This window comes from Protopterus annectens, chromosome 10.part0 (genome assembly GCF_019279795.1).
Source record: "Protopterus annectens isolate FY-2018-M chromosome 10.part0, PAN1.0, whole genome shotgun sequence".
In the NCBI taxonomy this organism is placed as follows: domain Eukaryota; kingdom Metazoa; phylum Chordata; order Ceratodontiformes; family Protopteridae; genus Protopterus; species Protopterus annectens.
Window position 1 is genome coordinate 986708780 of NC_056744.1, and position 18505 is coordinate 986727284.

Consider the following 18505-nt stretch of genomic DNA (forward strand, 5'->3'; position numbering starts at 1 on the left):
AAATTTTTAATTTTCCCATAAAGGGGTTTAATTAAAAATAAAAACTCAAAGATGTTAAAAAAATTTTATCAAAATGTTTCCAAATATTTTTATTTCACTGATTCAGACCACTTTTAGTATTTTAATGATAAAAGTGCTTACCTTATTCTAGTTTGACTCTAAAAGAAAATATGTTACTAATTTATTTAATGGCAGTAGCAACCAACTGGCAGTAAAACCAATGTTGCCTGGGAAGAATAAAGTATTAGGGGAACAAACAAGCTAATGCCTAAGATTTATAATTAACTTGTAAAACATTAAAAAGTGATTTAATTTTGCATTAGGTTTTCATAAGTTAAAGTTTCATGTCCTGTGGGAACTTTTACTTGATTCCCTAACTCTAATACATTGATTTGTCCTCAGAAGAAATTTATATTGTTTTTGAATGTACAGAAGATAATTATAGTTCACTCATATTGTTTTTTTTTACTATAACAATGCTTTAAATTGCAAATTATATGAGTTTAATTCTTTAAAAATATTTTCTTAGTACTTGTCATATTCAAGAGGTAGACTAAATGATCATTTGTATAAAGTGAAAAAGTCATACTGATGTACCCATATTTCATGTTTTGCAGTTTGCAAAATTCTTAAATGCTCAGCCAAAAGCTCTAGATACAATGTAAATTGCAGACCAAACTTAAGATAACTCTACTAGATACCCATATTTGCCTCCATCTTAGATGATAGATTTGTCCCAATTTTCACTCTTACTGTGGCTCCTTCATCAATGGCTTTTAAGAGGCCAGAATTTTTGAAAAACAATTTGGGAGGGGTGAGGAAGGAGTAAATGCATTCTTTCCAAAAGTATATACATACCTTCAGTCACCACATATTCCTTTCAACATCAAAGCACTCCAGTACTAATGACTTTCTTTTTGCACTGCATCATCCACTATCAATGTGAAATTGTATCCCTAAGAACAAGTAATCTATTCCAGGCGTCTTAGTGAAGGGAGAATCCTCAACAATTATTTTCTAATATTGGACCAAATAATTTATAATTATGGTTAAATATTAAAATCATAGAATAAGAGCTCAGTAAAGTAGACTCTTTCCTGACTTAGAAATTATTATTATCATCACCACCTCCATGTAAAATATAGGTATCTGTCCAGACTATAGCACATAGTTAAATTCAGGAACTTTGTTATAAATTGCGCCCTCATTTTGAGACATACTTCTGTGGATAATCCTTCACCTGGGAACCTGTCCCCCTTTTAGTCTCTTTTATTGTTAACTCTAACTCCTCTCTAGTAATTTCCCCAACATTTTACCTGATTTATATTTAACTTCTCAAGGTCCATATCCCTTAAGTTCTAGTCCATATTCACCTGTAACTTAAAACATCCAGCCTAGTGTATAATTTCTTCAATATTTTCAAATGCTTCCAATAGTTCTCTAAAGTTTTAAACCATGATGTCTATCATTGATCTATTATCCTACTATTCTTTCTAATTCCTACTGTCTCAGACTTGATAAGTATTTTAAGAAAAACACAAAATTTTAAAATATCTTAATTTCAATGTCTAATACTTTTATTATCATATATTTTACTTCCTCTACATCCTGCATCCTTAGCCTATTTTTCTGTTCTTGCCTTGTAGGACAATAGCTCCTTCTAAACTTCTGTAAAGCACATTGAAGTAATATTGTGTCTAAAACCCTAAATATTCTTTAAAAGCATTGTCAAAAGTTGCTTAACAATCTCCTATTGCTGAGATATTGGTGTGATGTAGATGTACATTATGCCTTGATGTTCATACAAAATTTGCAGAGATGAATCAAAATTATTTGCTTTGCAGCAGAAAAGCAGTTTAGCTTCCAGAGTCTGAGAAGGCCATCCTTTTCTACAGTCAAGGAGCACAGTCTTGTATCACAACAGGTAATACTGACAGAGATGTTATCTGAAATACATGATCTTTAGTTAATTCTAATCTGCCTATTAATGGAAATGTCTAAAATATAGGTGAAAAGTGGATATATACTCTATGCAGGGTAATATTTTCATTGTTAATATCTGTCATTCCCCACCAGTTTCAGGTATTTCAACAAAAATCTCCCTAATAGAAAAACACAAAAGGTACTGTTATAGTCAGTACAACACGAACTTGCTGCTCAAACCACTTTATTTAGCATTATTATTGCTTTCGTCCATGAAAAAATGTGGACTTCGGAATCTCAACAACTGCAAAAAAAGGAACCTATATACAAAACCAATAGCTAATTAAGTGCAATTAAAACAATTAAAGCAATCATCCAGAAATTTTTAAAGGGACCATACTCATCATCATCATCATCTTCTTTCGGCTGCTCCCATTAGGGGTCGCCACAGCAGATCACCTGTTTCCATTTCTTCCTGTCCTCTGCATCTTGCTCTGTCACACCAACCACCTGCATGTCCTCTCTCACCACATCCATAAACCTTATCTTAGGCCTTCCTCTTTTCCTGTTACCTGGTAGCTTCATCCTTAGCATCTTTTTCCCAATATACTCAGCATCCCTCCTCAGCACATGTCCAAACCAATGTAATTGTGCCTCTCTGGCTTTGTCTCCAAACCTTCCAACCTGGGCTGACCCTCTAATATACTTATTCCTAATCCTGTCCAACCTCGTCACATCCAGTGCAAATCTTAACATCTTTAATTCTGCCACATCCAGCTCAAGCTCCTGCCTTTTTGTCAATGCCACTGTCTCCAACCCATATAACATAGCTGGTCTCACTACCCTCCTGTAGATCTTCCCTTTCATTCTTACAGATACTCATCTGTCACAAATCACTCCTGACACTCTTCTCCACCCACTCCATCCTGCCTGTACTCTCTTCGTCACCTCTCCTCCACACTCACCGTTACTCTGAACTATTGACCCCAAGCATTTAAACTCATCCACCTTTGCCACCTCTACTCCTTGCATCCTCACCATTTCTCTATCCTCCCTCTCATTCACACACATATTCTGTCTTAGTCCTGCTGACCTTCATTCCTCTTCTCTCTAGAGCATATCTCCATCTCTCCAGGGTCTCCTCCGTATGAAATGTAAAACATAGCTTACAAGAAACTATTCAATAAAATCACACAATGTATAAAAACTTGCATATAATCAAGCATTAAAATCAAATATAGAAATACTAGCATAAAAATCAAAATTAGACTTTATATGTAGTACTGCTTGAAGGGGAATATTTTCATTAATGCCTGGGAAATGTGAAGCATTGAATTTCAACTGTCACTTAATTTTTTTTGCTTCCAAATGGGCTTTTGCACCCCCCCCCACTCTCGGATTATCTTTAATTTGTTCTGAAATGGCAAAATTAAACCCAGTGCAACTAGGACTAGTCAGATGATACTTAGAGAGGGCATTATTATGGTTCTGTGTACTAATTTGAGACAAATGTTTGTAAATTCTTTTTCTAAGGGCTCTGTCTGTCTTACCCATGTAGAATGCTGGGCAACTTGAACATTTAGCCAAATATATCACTTTCTTTGATAAACAATTACCCCTCTTATAAAACATCTTAGTTCTGGTAATATTGCTTGACCCATCCCTCGACACACTATCTCTTTCGAAATTCAGTTTTAAATTAGGCCCAGTCTTAAGAACAAATGAAGGACTGGTGCCTAATAACTGATGAATTTCTGGAAAAAATGAAGCACCTGGAACCACTGTAGGCACAAACTTCAACTTTATTAACAGTCTAATTCTTCAGTTTTAAAAGCATTTGCAATATCATTTTCAATTCTGGTGCAAAAGTACACAACAAGTATTTTTAGTTGTTTTATGCTCATCTTTTTCAGTTCTTGATCATGCTTATTGAAGAATTCCCCAAAATCTTTATGCACAGTCATTTTGGAGTTTGAAACAAAGAAGTTGTTTGTTCCACTTTCTTCTGGATTTATAATGTTTTCATCTGCCACGCAGCTGGCTTCCTTGTTTCCGGAGCAGCCAAGGCGTTAGGATTTGCACCAGCAGAAAAGGAAAAGTCTCCTCAAGAGATTTTTGAAGTTATTTCAAACTACAAAAAGACTGTGCACAAAGAGTTTGGGGAATTGTTCAATAAGCATGATCAAGAACTGAAAAAGATGAGCATAAAACAACTAAAAGTACTTGTGTACTTTTGCACCAGAATTGAAAATGATATTGCAAATGCTTTTAAAACCGAAGAATTAAACCGTTAATAAAGTTGGAGTTCGTGCCTACAGTGGTTCCAAGTGCTTCGTTTTTTTCATATTGGTGAAGTTATATGTGAGGCGCCTTTTCCTCATCCACTTTGAGTGTGATGAATTTCTGGATTACTTTTTAAAATGTTCCACTTCTTCATAAATATATTCTTTATATCATTAAAATGGGGTCCATATTCAATAGTAAGGGCTTTCTCGTAGTTCTTAATATCCTGTCTACTGATGTTTTGTTCCAAACCCAGGCCCAGCAAGGGTTTGTAGTTTACACTCAACTGTGATACCATGTAACATTTCACATCTTCTACTAAATGTAATGGATATTCCCTTTACAGAAACATATTACCAATCATGCCAAGCTCATTTTTAACATCCTCATGATAAGATGTAATTCTTTCTGCTCTGATGTATTGTGCTTTAATTATACTTTTTTCTACTGGAAGGGCTGGCAACTTGAGTATTGTAGGTAAGATTTACTAAAAGTTGGCTTCCTATATATATTATATTTGAAGCCAGATGTAGTATGTGAAATTGTTGTAAATAAATAATGAGTACTCTCCCTACTCAACATATATATACACTTTAAAAAGGAGAAAGTTTGATTTAAGCAATTCATAAAATCATTAATTTGATGTTCTAGCCCACTCCACAAAATAAATATATCATCTAAAAACTTGCTTACATTTTAATGTGTTTAAAAAATTGCTCTCAAAAATGAAAGTAGATTCCCATTACGGCATTACTAAATTAGCATAAATAGGGGCACAAGATGCCCCCATAGCTACTCATTTAATTTATTTAAAATATTTCCCTTAAAAAATAAAATTATTTTCTAAAACTAGGGCCAAGAATTAATAAATTTAGTTTAACTTGTCACCTTGTAAGGTAGAATATTTAATCATACTACTATAAAAGAACTCTAAACCTCTATCTTTTGGGATAGAGGTAAATAAATCAATAACATCAACTGTGAGAAAAATTAAATCCTTTGACCATAATTCACTCTTTAAACATCCTAGAAAATCCCAAGAATCCACACTTAAATACTCAACTTTAGAATATATATGTTTTAGCCATCTATCAGCTATAATCTCTAAGGGATATATTTTAGATCCATGTCCAGAAAGAATGGGGTAAAATGGAGGATTTTTAACACTTTTCTGGATCTTAGGAATTCCAAAAATAGTTACTTCTAATGACTTCACAGCAGTTAAAAAATATACTCATCATAAATCAGTCTTTGATCAAGTAAAAACTCATATAAATAAGAATTCATTATTTTGTAAACTATATTAATTTAATTTAACTTATTGCTTCTGAGTAACACCTCCAGGTGCATCTGCAGTTAACTCCTACTAATGCCCCCTAGGTGTCAAATATTGCTTGTTCATGTTTGCATCAATAATTCCAAAACCATGCTATGTGCAAGGTTTTAAAATATTTCATCTTAAAGCTTAGTAAACTCAACTGCATTAATATTTGACCACTGTTTAGTGCAGGTAAATAGATATTAACTTTTGTTTTTATGATATTAATTTATATTGATATAATTTTTACATTTTTCTAAATATTTTAATGACCAAATAACACAGACAGAACTCCTTAGCCTCATATGAAAGCTTCTGACAATATGTGTGCAACTTGAGTGTTTGCAGAGATATTGTAAGTTGTTTACAAACCATGACAAATGTAATATTTACTGTGTTTACTGTGACTTATAAACTTCTGTTTACAACCTAGAACCTAAAGAATGCTAGCACTATAAAAATATTTTTTGCTGAACAGTTTGCTATATATACTTCTTTCATAACCCCTATGGTTCCAGAGATATGAAAATTTGCTTGAAATGTGAGGACAATTTGATTCTGTCAAAATGATTAGGCTCTGCTTACTGGAATTTACAGTGCAAACTTCCTGAGCTGTATTGGAGTGATTGAGTTAAAGATACAGGAACATAAGTCTCAACATTACCCAGTATATCCAACATAACTTTATAATATTCTAAAGAAGCAAATATAACAATTACCCCTCCCTTATTAGGCTTCATTATAGTAATACTACTATCCTCCTTAAGTTTCTCAAATGAAATCATTTCTTTCCTGGATAAATTATACCTATTCATCCTCTTTTTACTATATGTAACCTGTAGATTCTATAAATTATCAGTAATAGACTTTTCAAAGACGGCAAGGGTGGGGTGTAAGAGTTGTATGATGCCCCACCACTCTCCCAGTAATCAAGGAGCCTCGGTCCTCACCAGTAGCACCAGCCCCCTGCAAAAACATTCTTTACTGTGTTTTGCAGGACACTACATGTCGCGGAAGTGTGGAGAATGTTGGAAAAATGTAGAATTCGACATTCTCCACTTCTGTGTTCAACATGTTTTGAAGTTGTTCTTTTGTTTTTCACTAATTTAGTTCCAGAATACAATAGCTTGCACAAGGTGTGATCACGCAATTGATAGTAAACCATTCAAAATAACAGGAGATGTTTAAAACAACATTGCAGGACAGTCTTAAATAAATAAAGAAAAAACATCTAAGCTAACTTTTGCTATATTCCTGACTGTATCTAAGAGAATTACTGTACCCTAATAACTTACTTCAGAGCAATCAAGACAAATGTGGTGAGTGAATCTCAATGTTGTCAGGTCAAAGACAAAATACAGAATACTATCTCTCTCTCAGAGAGTTCTCAAATTAATATCTCAAATATTACTGCTGGGATAGCTTGCAGAATGACATAATTTCTTGTCATCTGACTCTGATGCAGCTGGTAGCATTTAGCATTTACCTGTGAAAATACATAGACAAGGGCTTTTCTTAGATCTAAGGCAGATCCTGAAAGTCTGAAAGTCATAAAACAATAAAACACTTCCAAGACAATACAGAAAACTTTTAATTTTAGACATTGTGTCTGTTACTGCAATGAAACTGAAAGATAACATCATTTTATTACATGGCCATAAGGTAATTTAATTTCAGCTATTTTTCTGAAGTTAGCCTCTTGTGTTCCAGTTTCCATTGTTAAAATATATTCATCTAAGCAGTTACAATAGTGCAGGTACATTTCTGTTCTAATCCAGTAGAGCATGCTGTGGTTATATCTTTAAACAGCACTTTGTAAAATACCTCTTCAGCACACATCTCTACAAACCATCTTATATGACATACCATTTGAATACATCTGTAACACAAGCATGTGAATCATGTTGATATTCATAAATGACATATAATTATTTAGAAAATTCCAGAGAGCTGGGCTGGCAATATCTCCTTTCGTGGCAGGTGGATTAAATGTACTACTTTTCTTCAAGTCTGAAGCTTTGCAACTACTGTCCTCATTTATCTTGTCTTTAAAAAATATAGTCAAATTTAATTTCCTAACAAAAAGTTTAGTATCAATAAGTGCATCCACTAAGTTAAATCTCCCTAATACCAGTATTCTTAACAGTTTAGGTCCTGATGCAGTTCCTCAGTTGTAAATACCATGTGCCAATCTCCTCCCCATGTTGCTATTCCTTCCTGACATGCCACCCAGTTTCTCAACGTGCTGTCCACAGTGAGATATCAAGAGAAATTAGATTAAGTTTACGTCCATTCATCCTATACTTACACATACCCTCATTAGCCACTTCCCTTTCTTTCACTTCAAACTGTGAACATATTGCAACCCTCATTCAGTAATGCAAACCATTACATTTTAACTGCTTATTATTTACCTATTTAGTATGCTTTGTTGATCAAGGTAGTCCAGTTTTTTATGCAATAACTTGGCCATGACATAATGCAGAAATTTTACAACTCCTTTTTGATAGACAATGTGAGATCTTTTACATCTACCTAAATTACTACCAGATAGGCAGAAAGTACCTCAGTTCTGTATCTTATATGGAGGACAGCACCTCAGGAAAACATCGACCCTCCACTTTAATGCATCACTGTATTGACAGTACTAGAGCATAAATTCAAACATGTGGTGTAGGAATAAAACACACCGGCTTCTTTTCTGCATATCAGTGATGAGAGTGCTACCTGTTGATTTCCTCTCAGATAAAACAATCTCTCTTTTTTTCCAACTGATGTTTATTTTATTTCTGTAATGTGTGCATGCACTTACAAGTTCCTTCCTAAAATTCTCAGGGAGTTTTATTGTAATATATAGTTATTCATTTGTTAATCATGTGAGTAAACTGGACCTCAGACCTTTTTTTTTCTTGTTTTTTTGCTGTGTCCTGGGATACAATGGCAAGGTTTATTGTACTACAGCGGATATAAAAGTGTACACACCCCTGTTAAAATGCCAGGGTTTTGTGATATAAAAAAATGAAACCACAATAAATCATTTCAAAACTTTTCCCACCTTTAATGTGACCTATAACCTGTATAATTCAATTGAAAAACAAATATGTCAGGGGAAAAATATAAAAAAATATAAAATATACAATACGCTGGTTGCATAAGTGTGCACACCCTTAAACTAGTACTTTGTTGAAGCTCCTTTTGATTTAATTACATCATTCAGTCTTCTAGGGTAGGAATCTATCAATATGGCACATCTTGACTTGCCAATATTTGCCCACTCTTCCTTGCAAAAGTGCTCCAAAACTGTCAGATTGCAAGGGCATCTCTTGTGCACAGCCCTCTTCAGGTCAGCCCACAGAATTTCTATTGGATTTATGTCTGGGCTCTGACTGGGCCATTCCAAAACTTTAATTTTCTTCTGATGAAGCCATTCTTTTGTTGATTTGGATGTATGCTTGGAGTTATTGTCATGTTGAAGGGTGAAATTCCTCTTCATCTTCAGCTTTCTAGCAGACACCTGAAGTTTTTGGGCCAAAAGTGACTGGTATTTGGATCTGTTCATAATTTCCCCCACCTTGACAAAATCCCCAGCTCCAGCTGAATAAAATCAACCCCAAAGCATGATATTGCTACCACCATGCTTCACCATGAGGATGGTGTTCTTTTGGTGATGCAAAGTGTTTATTTTTGTGCCAAATGTACCTTTTGGAATTGTGGCCAAAAAGTTCGACCTTGGTCTCATCAGACCATAACATATTTTCCCATATGCTTTTGGGAGACTTGATGTATTGTTTTGCAAATTTTAGCCAGGCCTGGGTGTTTTTTCCGTGTAAGAAAAGGCTTCCTTCTTGCAACCCTACCTCATAGTCCAGATATGTGTAGAATATGAGAGATTGTTGTCACATGTAGTACACAAGCAGCACTTGCTAGAAATTCCTCCAGATCCTTCAGTGTTGCTGTAGGTCTCTTGGCAGCCTCCCTGACCCATTTTCATCTTGTCTTTTCATCAATTTTGGAGGGACATCCAGTTCTTTGCAACATTACTGTTGTTCCATATTTTCTCCACTTTTTGATGACTGTCTTCACTGTGTTCTATGGTATATCCACTGCTGTGGAATTTTTTTTGTACCCTTCTCCTGACTGATACCTTTCAGCACTGCGATCCCTTTGATGCTTTGTAAGCTCTCTGCAAACTATGGCTTTTGCTGTAGCAGGCAACTAAGTAAATGTCAGGAAAATCCTACTAGGGCAACTGAACTTTATTTGGGGTTAATCAGAGTCTCTTTAATTGATGGCAGGTGTGTATGCAAGAAAAATAAATGCTGATGCTGTAATTAAATCAAAAGGTGCTTCAACAAAGTATTAGTTTAAAGATGTGCACACTTATGCAACCTGCTTATTGTACATTTTTTATTTTTTATATTTTTCCCCAAACAAATTTGTTTTTCCATTGAATTGTACAGGTTGTAGGTCACAGTAAAGGTATGAAAAGTTTTGAAATAATTTATTGTGGTCTCATTTTTTATATCACAAAAACCTGGCATTTTAACAGGGATGTGTACACTTTTTAAATCCACTGTATATATGGATTATAGTAGTAAATCTAGAATATATGTGCATATATGGGTCTACTTTACTAACCAAAAAAAACACATTGCAGACATTCACTTCACCAAGATGAATACACCGACAAACCAGAAGGCCGACATATGGAGCACTGACATTCGGACCAGAGGTAAGTAACCGCTTGGTCATCTTGCTGAACATTGCACCTTACCCCCACGGTAGTGGGATCTTGGAGTTGGTATATTTAGTTGGGGGGGGTGAAGCCCCCCACATGGGTGGGTTTAGTTTTGTTTTTTGGGGAGGGGGTCGGGATGGCCAAGCAGTTACTTACCTCAGTAGGAATGTCGATGTTCCAGATGTTGGCCTTCTGGTTTGTCAGTGTATTCGTCTCAGTGAAGTGAATGTTGGCAATGTGGTTTTTCAAGTAAGTGAAGTAGATCTGCATATATATATATATATATATATATATATATATATATATATATATAATGTGGGAGAAAATAAGTGTTTTAGGAGACAGTCCACAAAAACATTGGAAGAGCATGCAGACTACACAAAGAAAGTCTGTACCCTGAACCCTGTATGTACCACAAAGACTTTAACCATGTAGCTACAATGATGTCCACATTGTAAAACTGAATATTATTCACACAAATGATCTTACTCATGTTTTAAATTAATTTATAAACTGCTTTCAGTTCATAGGATCATAGAATCATAGGAGTTTCCTAGGTTAATGTCCCCAGGGCCCTTACAAGCCTAGCCAAGTTCAGCCCATGTTCCCAAGGGTGTCTGGTTTAAGCAGACACTAGAATCAGCACCCATTGCCCCTGTCCGAGAGGGACACAGGTGGAACTCCTGGGGTGAATTTTCAGTTACCCATCCAGTTGTCAAAACTACACTTAAATAGGGCCAAAGAGGGGTTTTGTTTAACATGAATAGGAAGCTCGATCCAAAGGTGGGGCAACTTCTGTGAGAAAAATCTGTCTCTCCAGCAAGTTCTGTTGATGTCACATAAGATCCTTTGAGCAAGTGACCCATGTGCCAATTGACTTGTGAATATGCAGCATTTTCATTAAAGCTGGGCCTGAGATTCCTCTATATGCAAGGAACAGGTCACTTCTGAGCAGTCTTACAACACAGATTAAAGTGACAATGATTTCAGTGTGTCCATATAAGACAGATCTTGAAGATCCTGAATTTTCTTTATAAGGAAGCTTTGTGATCTGTATAATTGTTGCATGTGTTTGGAAAGGGACATACCAAAGGGAGAGATGTCCTCTATTACTGGCTTGATGAGGGAAGAGTACAGAGGGGTTATAACCTATTTTATAATGCCAACAATGCCCTTACTTATGAGAAGAGCAATATAAAATGCCCTTCTTATCACTGTGGAGACATCATGACTGAAGTTAAGGTTGCTGTCAAATTGTGTGCCCAGATCTCTCACCATTGACTGTGTTCATAGGCTATTTTTGTTGATGAGGTAGTTTGCAGGGACATCATCCTTGCCTAAGATAATGCATTTAATTTAAGACCATGACTTTGGCCCCAGTCATTAGTTTGTATAAAACCTTCTTGCAGGATGTTGATTTCATTAGGGGTTCCAATGATCACACCTAGTTTGCAATCATCAGCAAACTTTGTCAGCCACAGTCCTTTAGTTTTAGCCTGTACTTTGGAGAAGTAGATTCCAAGCTGTAGGTGTCCAAGAACCAATCTCTGTGAAACACCACTGGTTACAGCTCTGTCTGATGAGGTGGAGTCCCCTATTTTGAATGTATGAGTTCTATCAGTGAACCAGTTTGCAACCTACCTGATAATATATGGGTTGATACCCAGCTGGGTGAGTTTATTAATGATGCCTGAGTGGGGGATTATGTCAAAAGCTTTGGCTAAGTCTATGTGGGCTGTATGCACAGATTTGCCCTCATCTAGAGTTTTGGTGACTGTCTCAAAGAAGTTCACCAAATTTAACAGGCAGTATCTCCCCTTGACAAAGCCTAGCTAGGTAAAATTGAGCATTTAAAGATTTCCTTTATCTTTGTTAATAAGGTCCATGATGATTCATTCCATGGCCTTTCAAATAAGGCTGGTTAGTCTAATGGGTCTATATTTCCCAGGGTCAGTAGATGCACCCCGTTTGTGCAAAGGGATGATGGTAGCTGTTTTCCATTCTGCTGGGACGTAGCCTGTGCTTAGGCTGTGATTGAAAAGTGTGCCCAAAAGTGATGCTAATTCCTGTTTTAACCCATGTAGAACACAGCCCAGGATTTTGTCTGACCCCATAGATGCTGTGTTTTTGGCCTTGGAGAGGGCATTGAAGACCTGCTCCTCAGAGATACTAGGTGGAGGACAGGTGTTTGGGATGCTTTGGGGTATATGTGGTGGGGACAGAGGAGTGGAGTTTTCACTGAACCTGTCAGCCAGCAGGTTTGCTATATCCACAGGGTCTGTATCTATAGTAGCATTAATTATGAGTTCAGCTCAAATCTGGACCTTACCTTTGAGGTTACAGATGTAACTAAAGAACACCTTTTGGTTGTACTTAATTAGTTAGGGAAGCTAATTTGGATTTGTAGTTAGATTTAGAGGACTTCACTAGGAGTCTTATTTGCTTGTTTAAGTTGAGGAGGGAGTGTTTCCAGTTTGAGACTGTTCCTTCCTACTCTTATACAGCAATTTCTTTCTACTATTGTATAGCCTATTAATAGCATTTGTCCACCAGGCAGGTTTGTTTTTCCTTGAAGGTCTTGCTTTGATTCTATCAGGTAGTGCAGAGTCAATACAGTTTTACAGGTGCTTGTACAAAGCTTTGGTGTATAACTCAGCATAAGTGTCTGTTCCATTACTGTGGGGAGGAGCTATTTATGCTGTCACAAAAGAGGTTGTAATTGGCCTTGGAGAAATTTTTTAGTCTAGTTGTTGCTGGGGGATGGGGGGTCTTGTGTTATATTTGCTTCTAGGAAGAGTGATTTGTGGTCAGCTCTCACAAAGGACGGCCACAAACTCTGGGTGGTGCAGTGGTTCCCCATGTTGGTGAGCACAAGATCAAGGATGTTTGAGCCCCTTGAGGGTGTGTCAACCAGCTGGTCCAGGGCATTGGAGTTAACAAAATCCAGGAACCTTTGGACAACTAAGTTAGAACACGTATACTTTAGCCAGTCAATGGATGGGTAATTAAAGTCACCCAAAACCAGGGTGCTTGGTTGCATCTTGATTGACTCAAGTAGATCCAAGTAGGCTGAGTGGATGTCCTGATTCATGGAGGAGGTCCTATAGCTGGCAATGACCTGAAGAGGGGGTCTTACCTACAGTCAATTGCACCTGAAGTAATTCAAGAGAATTGTACTGTTTAATCAATCTGAGGTGTATTTATCTTTAATAAATATTGATACACCACCACCTTTAGTTCTCACTCCTTCAGTTTGTGGTATGATAGTGTGGAAGGAAATCTAACCTGGTATAGCCGGGGTGCTCTCTGCAGCTTTAAACCAGCTCTCAGTGACTGCACAAATCTCAGCATCTCCTAAGGTTAAGACTGCTTCCAGCAAGTGCAGTTTCCTTTTTAGACTCCTAGCATTTATCAGCATAGCCTTTAGGTTGTTTTTAGAGGGTATTATTACATTGGGAATTTTGTTCTTGTGACATTACCTAAAAAAGGCACCATGGGAGTGGCAAGAGCCTTAGCCAGTAACCAAAATCCCAGAGATGAAAGATGACGACCATCTCTGGCAAAGCACTGGTATCTGTTAACCATGTCATTCCAGGCTGACAGATACTGTATCCCATTTGAATGACACCAGAAACTAAACCAATTTTTGATGTTAATCATTTATTGTTTATATTGAGGTATCATCCTAGGCAAAGGTAAAATGCTGTTTAAGCTTAGGGACATACCTGCCTGAGACACATAATCAGGGAGCTCAGTTATGTCTTACTTCATATACTCCAGTGAGGTACATCTCAAGTCATTCACACCAACATGGACAATGACAAAGTCATATCAGTGCCTGTTGTTGAGATACTTTAAGTGCGTGTGTGATGTGGTGGATCCTGGCGCCTGACAGCCAGCTGACCGTGACTTTTTCCTTATCCAACCTGGTGAGAGGGATATTTGTGTGTCTCACAACTGAGTCTCCTATGACTAAGATGTTTGTTTTTGTGTTATGTCTTAGGGGCTTGACTGGTGAGACACTGGTGTGTGATATATTATGTGTACTATGTTCTGCAGAGGATGTATTATGTGAATTGTACTTGTGTTTGTGTTTGTATTTCAGAGGTCTGTGATGTTTGGATAACTACTGGTAATGACCTCTGCATATGTAGATTTAGATGTTGTTGGTTTGGTAGGTGCAGGAGGTGAGGTGTGCATGCTGACAACCTGCTTAGTATCAGATGAACTGCCTGGTGAGTGAGAGAGCCTGGATTCTAGGTTCTTGGTATAGATGTATCTGTCACATAATGAATTTGTGTAGACTAGAAGAAGAAATGAGTTGTCATTGTAGATTGAGACAATTGCTACATTGCCTCAGGATGCCCATGTCAACCAGACTGGAGAAACTGTGGGAAATTGTCCATCCATAATGCTAGGTAAGTTGATCTGGACAGAAAATATAGAAAGGACAGGAAGGACCAGGTAAAGTAGAGAACAGGAGAGGTGGACAAAAATATGAAGGGTTAGTGGGTAGGATCTGTGCTGGTACCTCAGGAGCTTCACTGAATGTATCACCTGTCAGTGAGGGACAATTGCAAGAACTCACGAATGGAGCACCAGCAGAGTACTAAAGGAAAATTTGCTGGAAGAATTGTTTGCGTATATAACCTCCAACAGTGCCCACCGCTGCTCAACAATGCACAATATGCAAACAAGCACAAACCCATGCAAAAGCTGCGCTTATCTAGCAAATGAGAGCAAACTGATTTAAACAAATTAACCAATAAAAAAGCTCACAACTGACCCCTGTTCCAGTAACTACCAATCAGATGAGCTCTAACTGCACTATCCTGCCATTAGGGTGCAGGGGAACCCTCTCCAACAAAAGATGACCTGATTTAGTGCTCAAGTTATACAGACAGAACTAGATTTAGCAGGTCTGAATCTAGTCTATGCTATAGCAAATAAAGTGCAACAATTTCAGAAAAAAATGAACAAACAGTAGAATATGAAATACATTAAATCAATATTTTGACATTTCTTAACTTTGTCTTTGTTCTTCATTCACAAGACCATATTTTATTATCCATGTAGATGTGTTTTACCTTTAAAGGGAATAATGGATGAGATTCTAATCTACTGATAAGTTACATTGAAACTCCTCCATCATTGTCATACTGCTACCCAAAGTAATACATTTGGGTTATAGCACTAACTAGTATAAGGAAAATACTACTGCTGCAGGATAAAGTAAATGTTACTGTTTCAGAAAACTTAGAAAATAAAATGAATTAGAGCATTTTTTTCACTGTGCTAGAAAGCGATAATGCAATTAAAAGGGCAATCAGTACTAAAGGAAAGTTTTAGATGCTTAAACTAGAAATTAGCTTTAAATTAAAGTTAGTAATCCCAAAAAAAGTTCTAAGTGGAAAAATTGAGAATAACTTTTTATAATACCTACTGTTCCTTATGAAATAAATTAACTGCTAAACACAGTTATGTGGGGGGGGGGGGCTGACGGAAACAAGGAAAGTATTTAAACAGCAGCACAGAGAGTGTGAGCTGAGGCTTGAGGAACTCCATTTGTTTCCTGTTTACAGATGCTTACAAGAATACTGATGTCATAACTAAATGGCCTTACATTATTAGGATACTATTTGGAAACATCTGTGTTGCACAAGAAGATTGTGTTTACCTCATCTATGTTTCATAGATTACGCTTCATGGTAAAATTAGGAAGCTAGCCAAGTACTTGATACAGGACATACAGCTACTGGTTTAAGTTGTTAAGAGATGTAATGATGCAGTCATTTAAAAGACACTGCCACATAAACGTAATGAAATTATGTTTTTCCACTGGTACATGACAGGTCAAAATATTATTTCTATTCACAGGCATGTTATGAGCTTATGAAGTAGGTACATTGAACTATCAAGTCTGATCTGTCTGACCTACAACTTTCAATACTAGACTCCCCAAACAATAATGGCCACCCAGACCAGTGCAGTTTCAAAAACAAAGTTCTCATCACTTTGTGAACTATTCCTACTATTATGTTGTCATTGTATTGTCCTTCCTATTTACTTTCTAATCAAGATTACATGCAAAAAATTAAATCATGCATGTATTAAATGCATCTGTGAGTTTTTAAACTGTAAATCAGCAAAAGGAATAATATGCACATTTACTGTACAGACCTGGTGCTGCGGTAGAGTTATCGCCTTACAGTAAGACGCTGTCCGGTTCGATTCTCAGCTAGAGCGTCTTCTGCGTGGAGACATGCATGAATGGGCGTACCTTCGTTGAAGGTTGTGTGTCAGGCCTGTCAAGCCGGTACATAAAAATCAACTGCCAATCATTAGTGGACCAGAGTTCCGCTGTGGCGACCCCTGACTGGGAAAAGCCAAAAGACACAAACAAACAAACTGTACAGACCTTTTTAACTTGCTGGATCCACTGAGCTCTGTGCAGAGCAACATCACAGACATTGTTGCACCATTTGCTGCTACAAAACTCCCCTTGCTGTGTATGTCTAGACCAAATTATGGGCAGCAGTCTCTAAGACTGTGTGCCAGTCTTAACCATGTCCTTCCTATGACTCCTGGCCTGCAACTAACCTGCCAAAACCTCTTTCCCTAAAATACCAATACACTAGACACTCAGACACACATACCATACATAAAACACCATACACAGACAAAACACTAAAACTATCCCGATAACTAGTCCTTTCTCTAACTCTCACCTACAAACACTTAAAGAAATTGTCCCACCACTGCCATGGACCCAGAGCTCTGTTGAAAAACTGTGCTGCTGGAAAAATTACTGTTTATTAAAATAATACTGAAATTCACTTTATCAGTAAAACTGACTGTTGACAAAGTGAACTGAAACCCTGTAAACCTCAAATAAACATACAGTTTCATTTTGTGATCCAAGCAACAAAGCACCAAAACCCAACGGTGGCTTGTGCTATCGGACTGCAGGACTGCAGCACCCCCCCAGCTGTAAAATGAAAGAAAATGAATTTTAAAAATAAAATTATTAGCTGCGTAGTCCCAGAACACATAAAGAAAAGGCATCAGTGTACAGATGTCCAGAAGTGTGTACGTGTGTGTGTGTGTGTGTGTGTGTGTGTGTGTGTGTGTGTGTGTGTGTGTCTGTGTGTTTGTGTGTGAAATGCCCCAGTTAAATATAGCTGGTGGTTAGAGTTATGCAGGCTCATACCCTGTAGCTTGGGTACAGGTAGCAAGGCCTGAATTCCCTACCCACCACCACCACTTGTGAATGCTGTCCAAATTTGTGTCTCATATTTTTGTTCTATTCTGTTCTGGATTTCTGTAATCAATGAAGGATTGAATTTATTAAATAATGACAGGCATTTGAATTTCAGACTTCATATTCTTCAGAAAATACACGATAACACAAAACCTTTTATTCTAGCAATCTTCTAAGTTTATAAGATCAGTATTTGAAATTTGTCCTTATTTTTGGGGCTGTATTCCCCCATTACTGGCTTTGTCCAGGTTTTTTGTGCTACGAGGTTGTGAGCTATGGTCAGAACTGAATTCACTGAATATGTTTGGGGGCTATTCCCCCATTAGTGACTTTGTCCAGGTGTTTTGTGCAAAGAGGTTGAGACCTAAACAGCTGATTTGACATAGTGGTATGTTGCCTGACTGTAGTGCATATGGTACTGGGTTCAAGACTTGGTAGTGAAACACATGGTGGTAACATAACATTTTATTCTAGCAAATTTCCAAGATTATACAAGCAATGTTTAAATGTGTCCCTGTTTTTTGGGCTTTTGTCACCCCCCAATACATTTTGTCTTTTTCCAGATTTTTTTGTGCTGCAAAATTGAAAGACACAGTTGAGTGCTGAGTGGGTTTTTACAAATAGCTGAGAGCTTCAGGGGAAGAGAAGTTTAGTGCTGCTTATGCTGAGGGTGCTTGTGTTGTTAATAGCATAACAGGTTGAATGCTTGCTTTTGATACAGAAGGTTGTGGGTTCTACTCTCACATTATGTAGATGTATTGCTGATACTGTACTTTTAAAAGGGGTGGATGCTGCAGTCCTGAGAATGGCCTCTTTGGTGGAGACACCTAGTAACTATGACCCTATCAGTTTGCCATCCATTCCCTATTGCAATATTAGTAGCTTATCATTTTTTTTAATGCAACATAGGCAATTTATTCCTCAATGGCAACGGGCACTTTATTTGTAGATAAAACAATGAAATATAAAGTTGTTTGCTAGA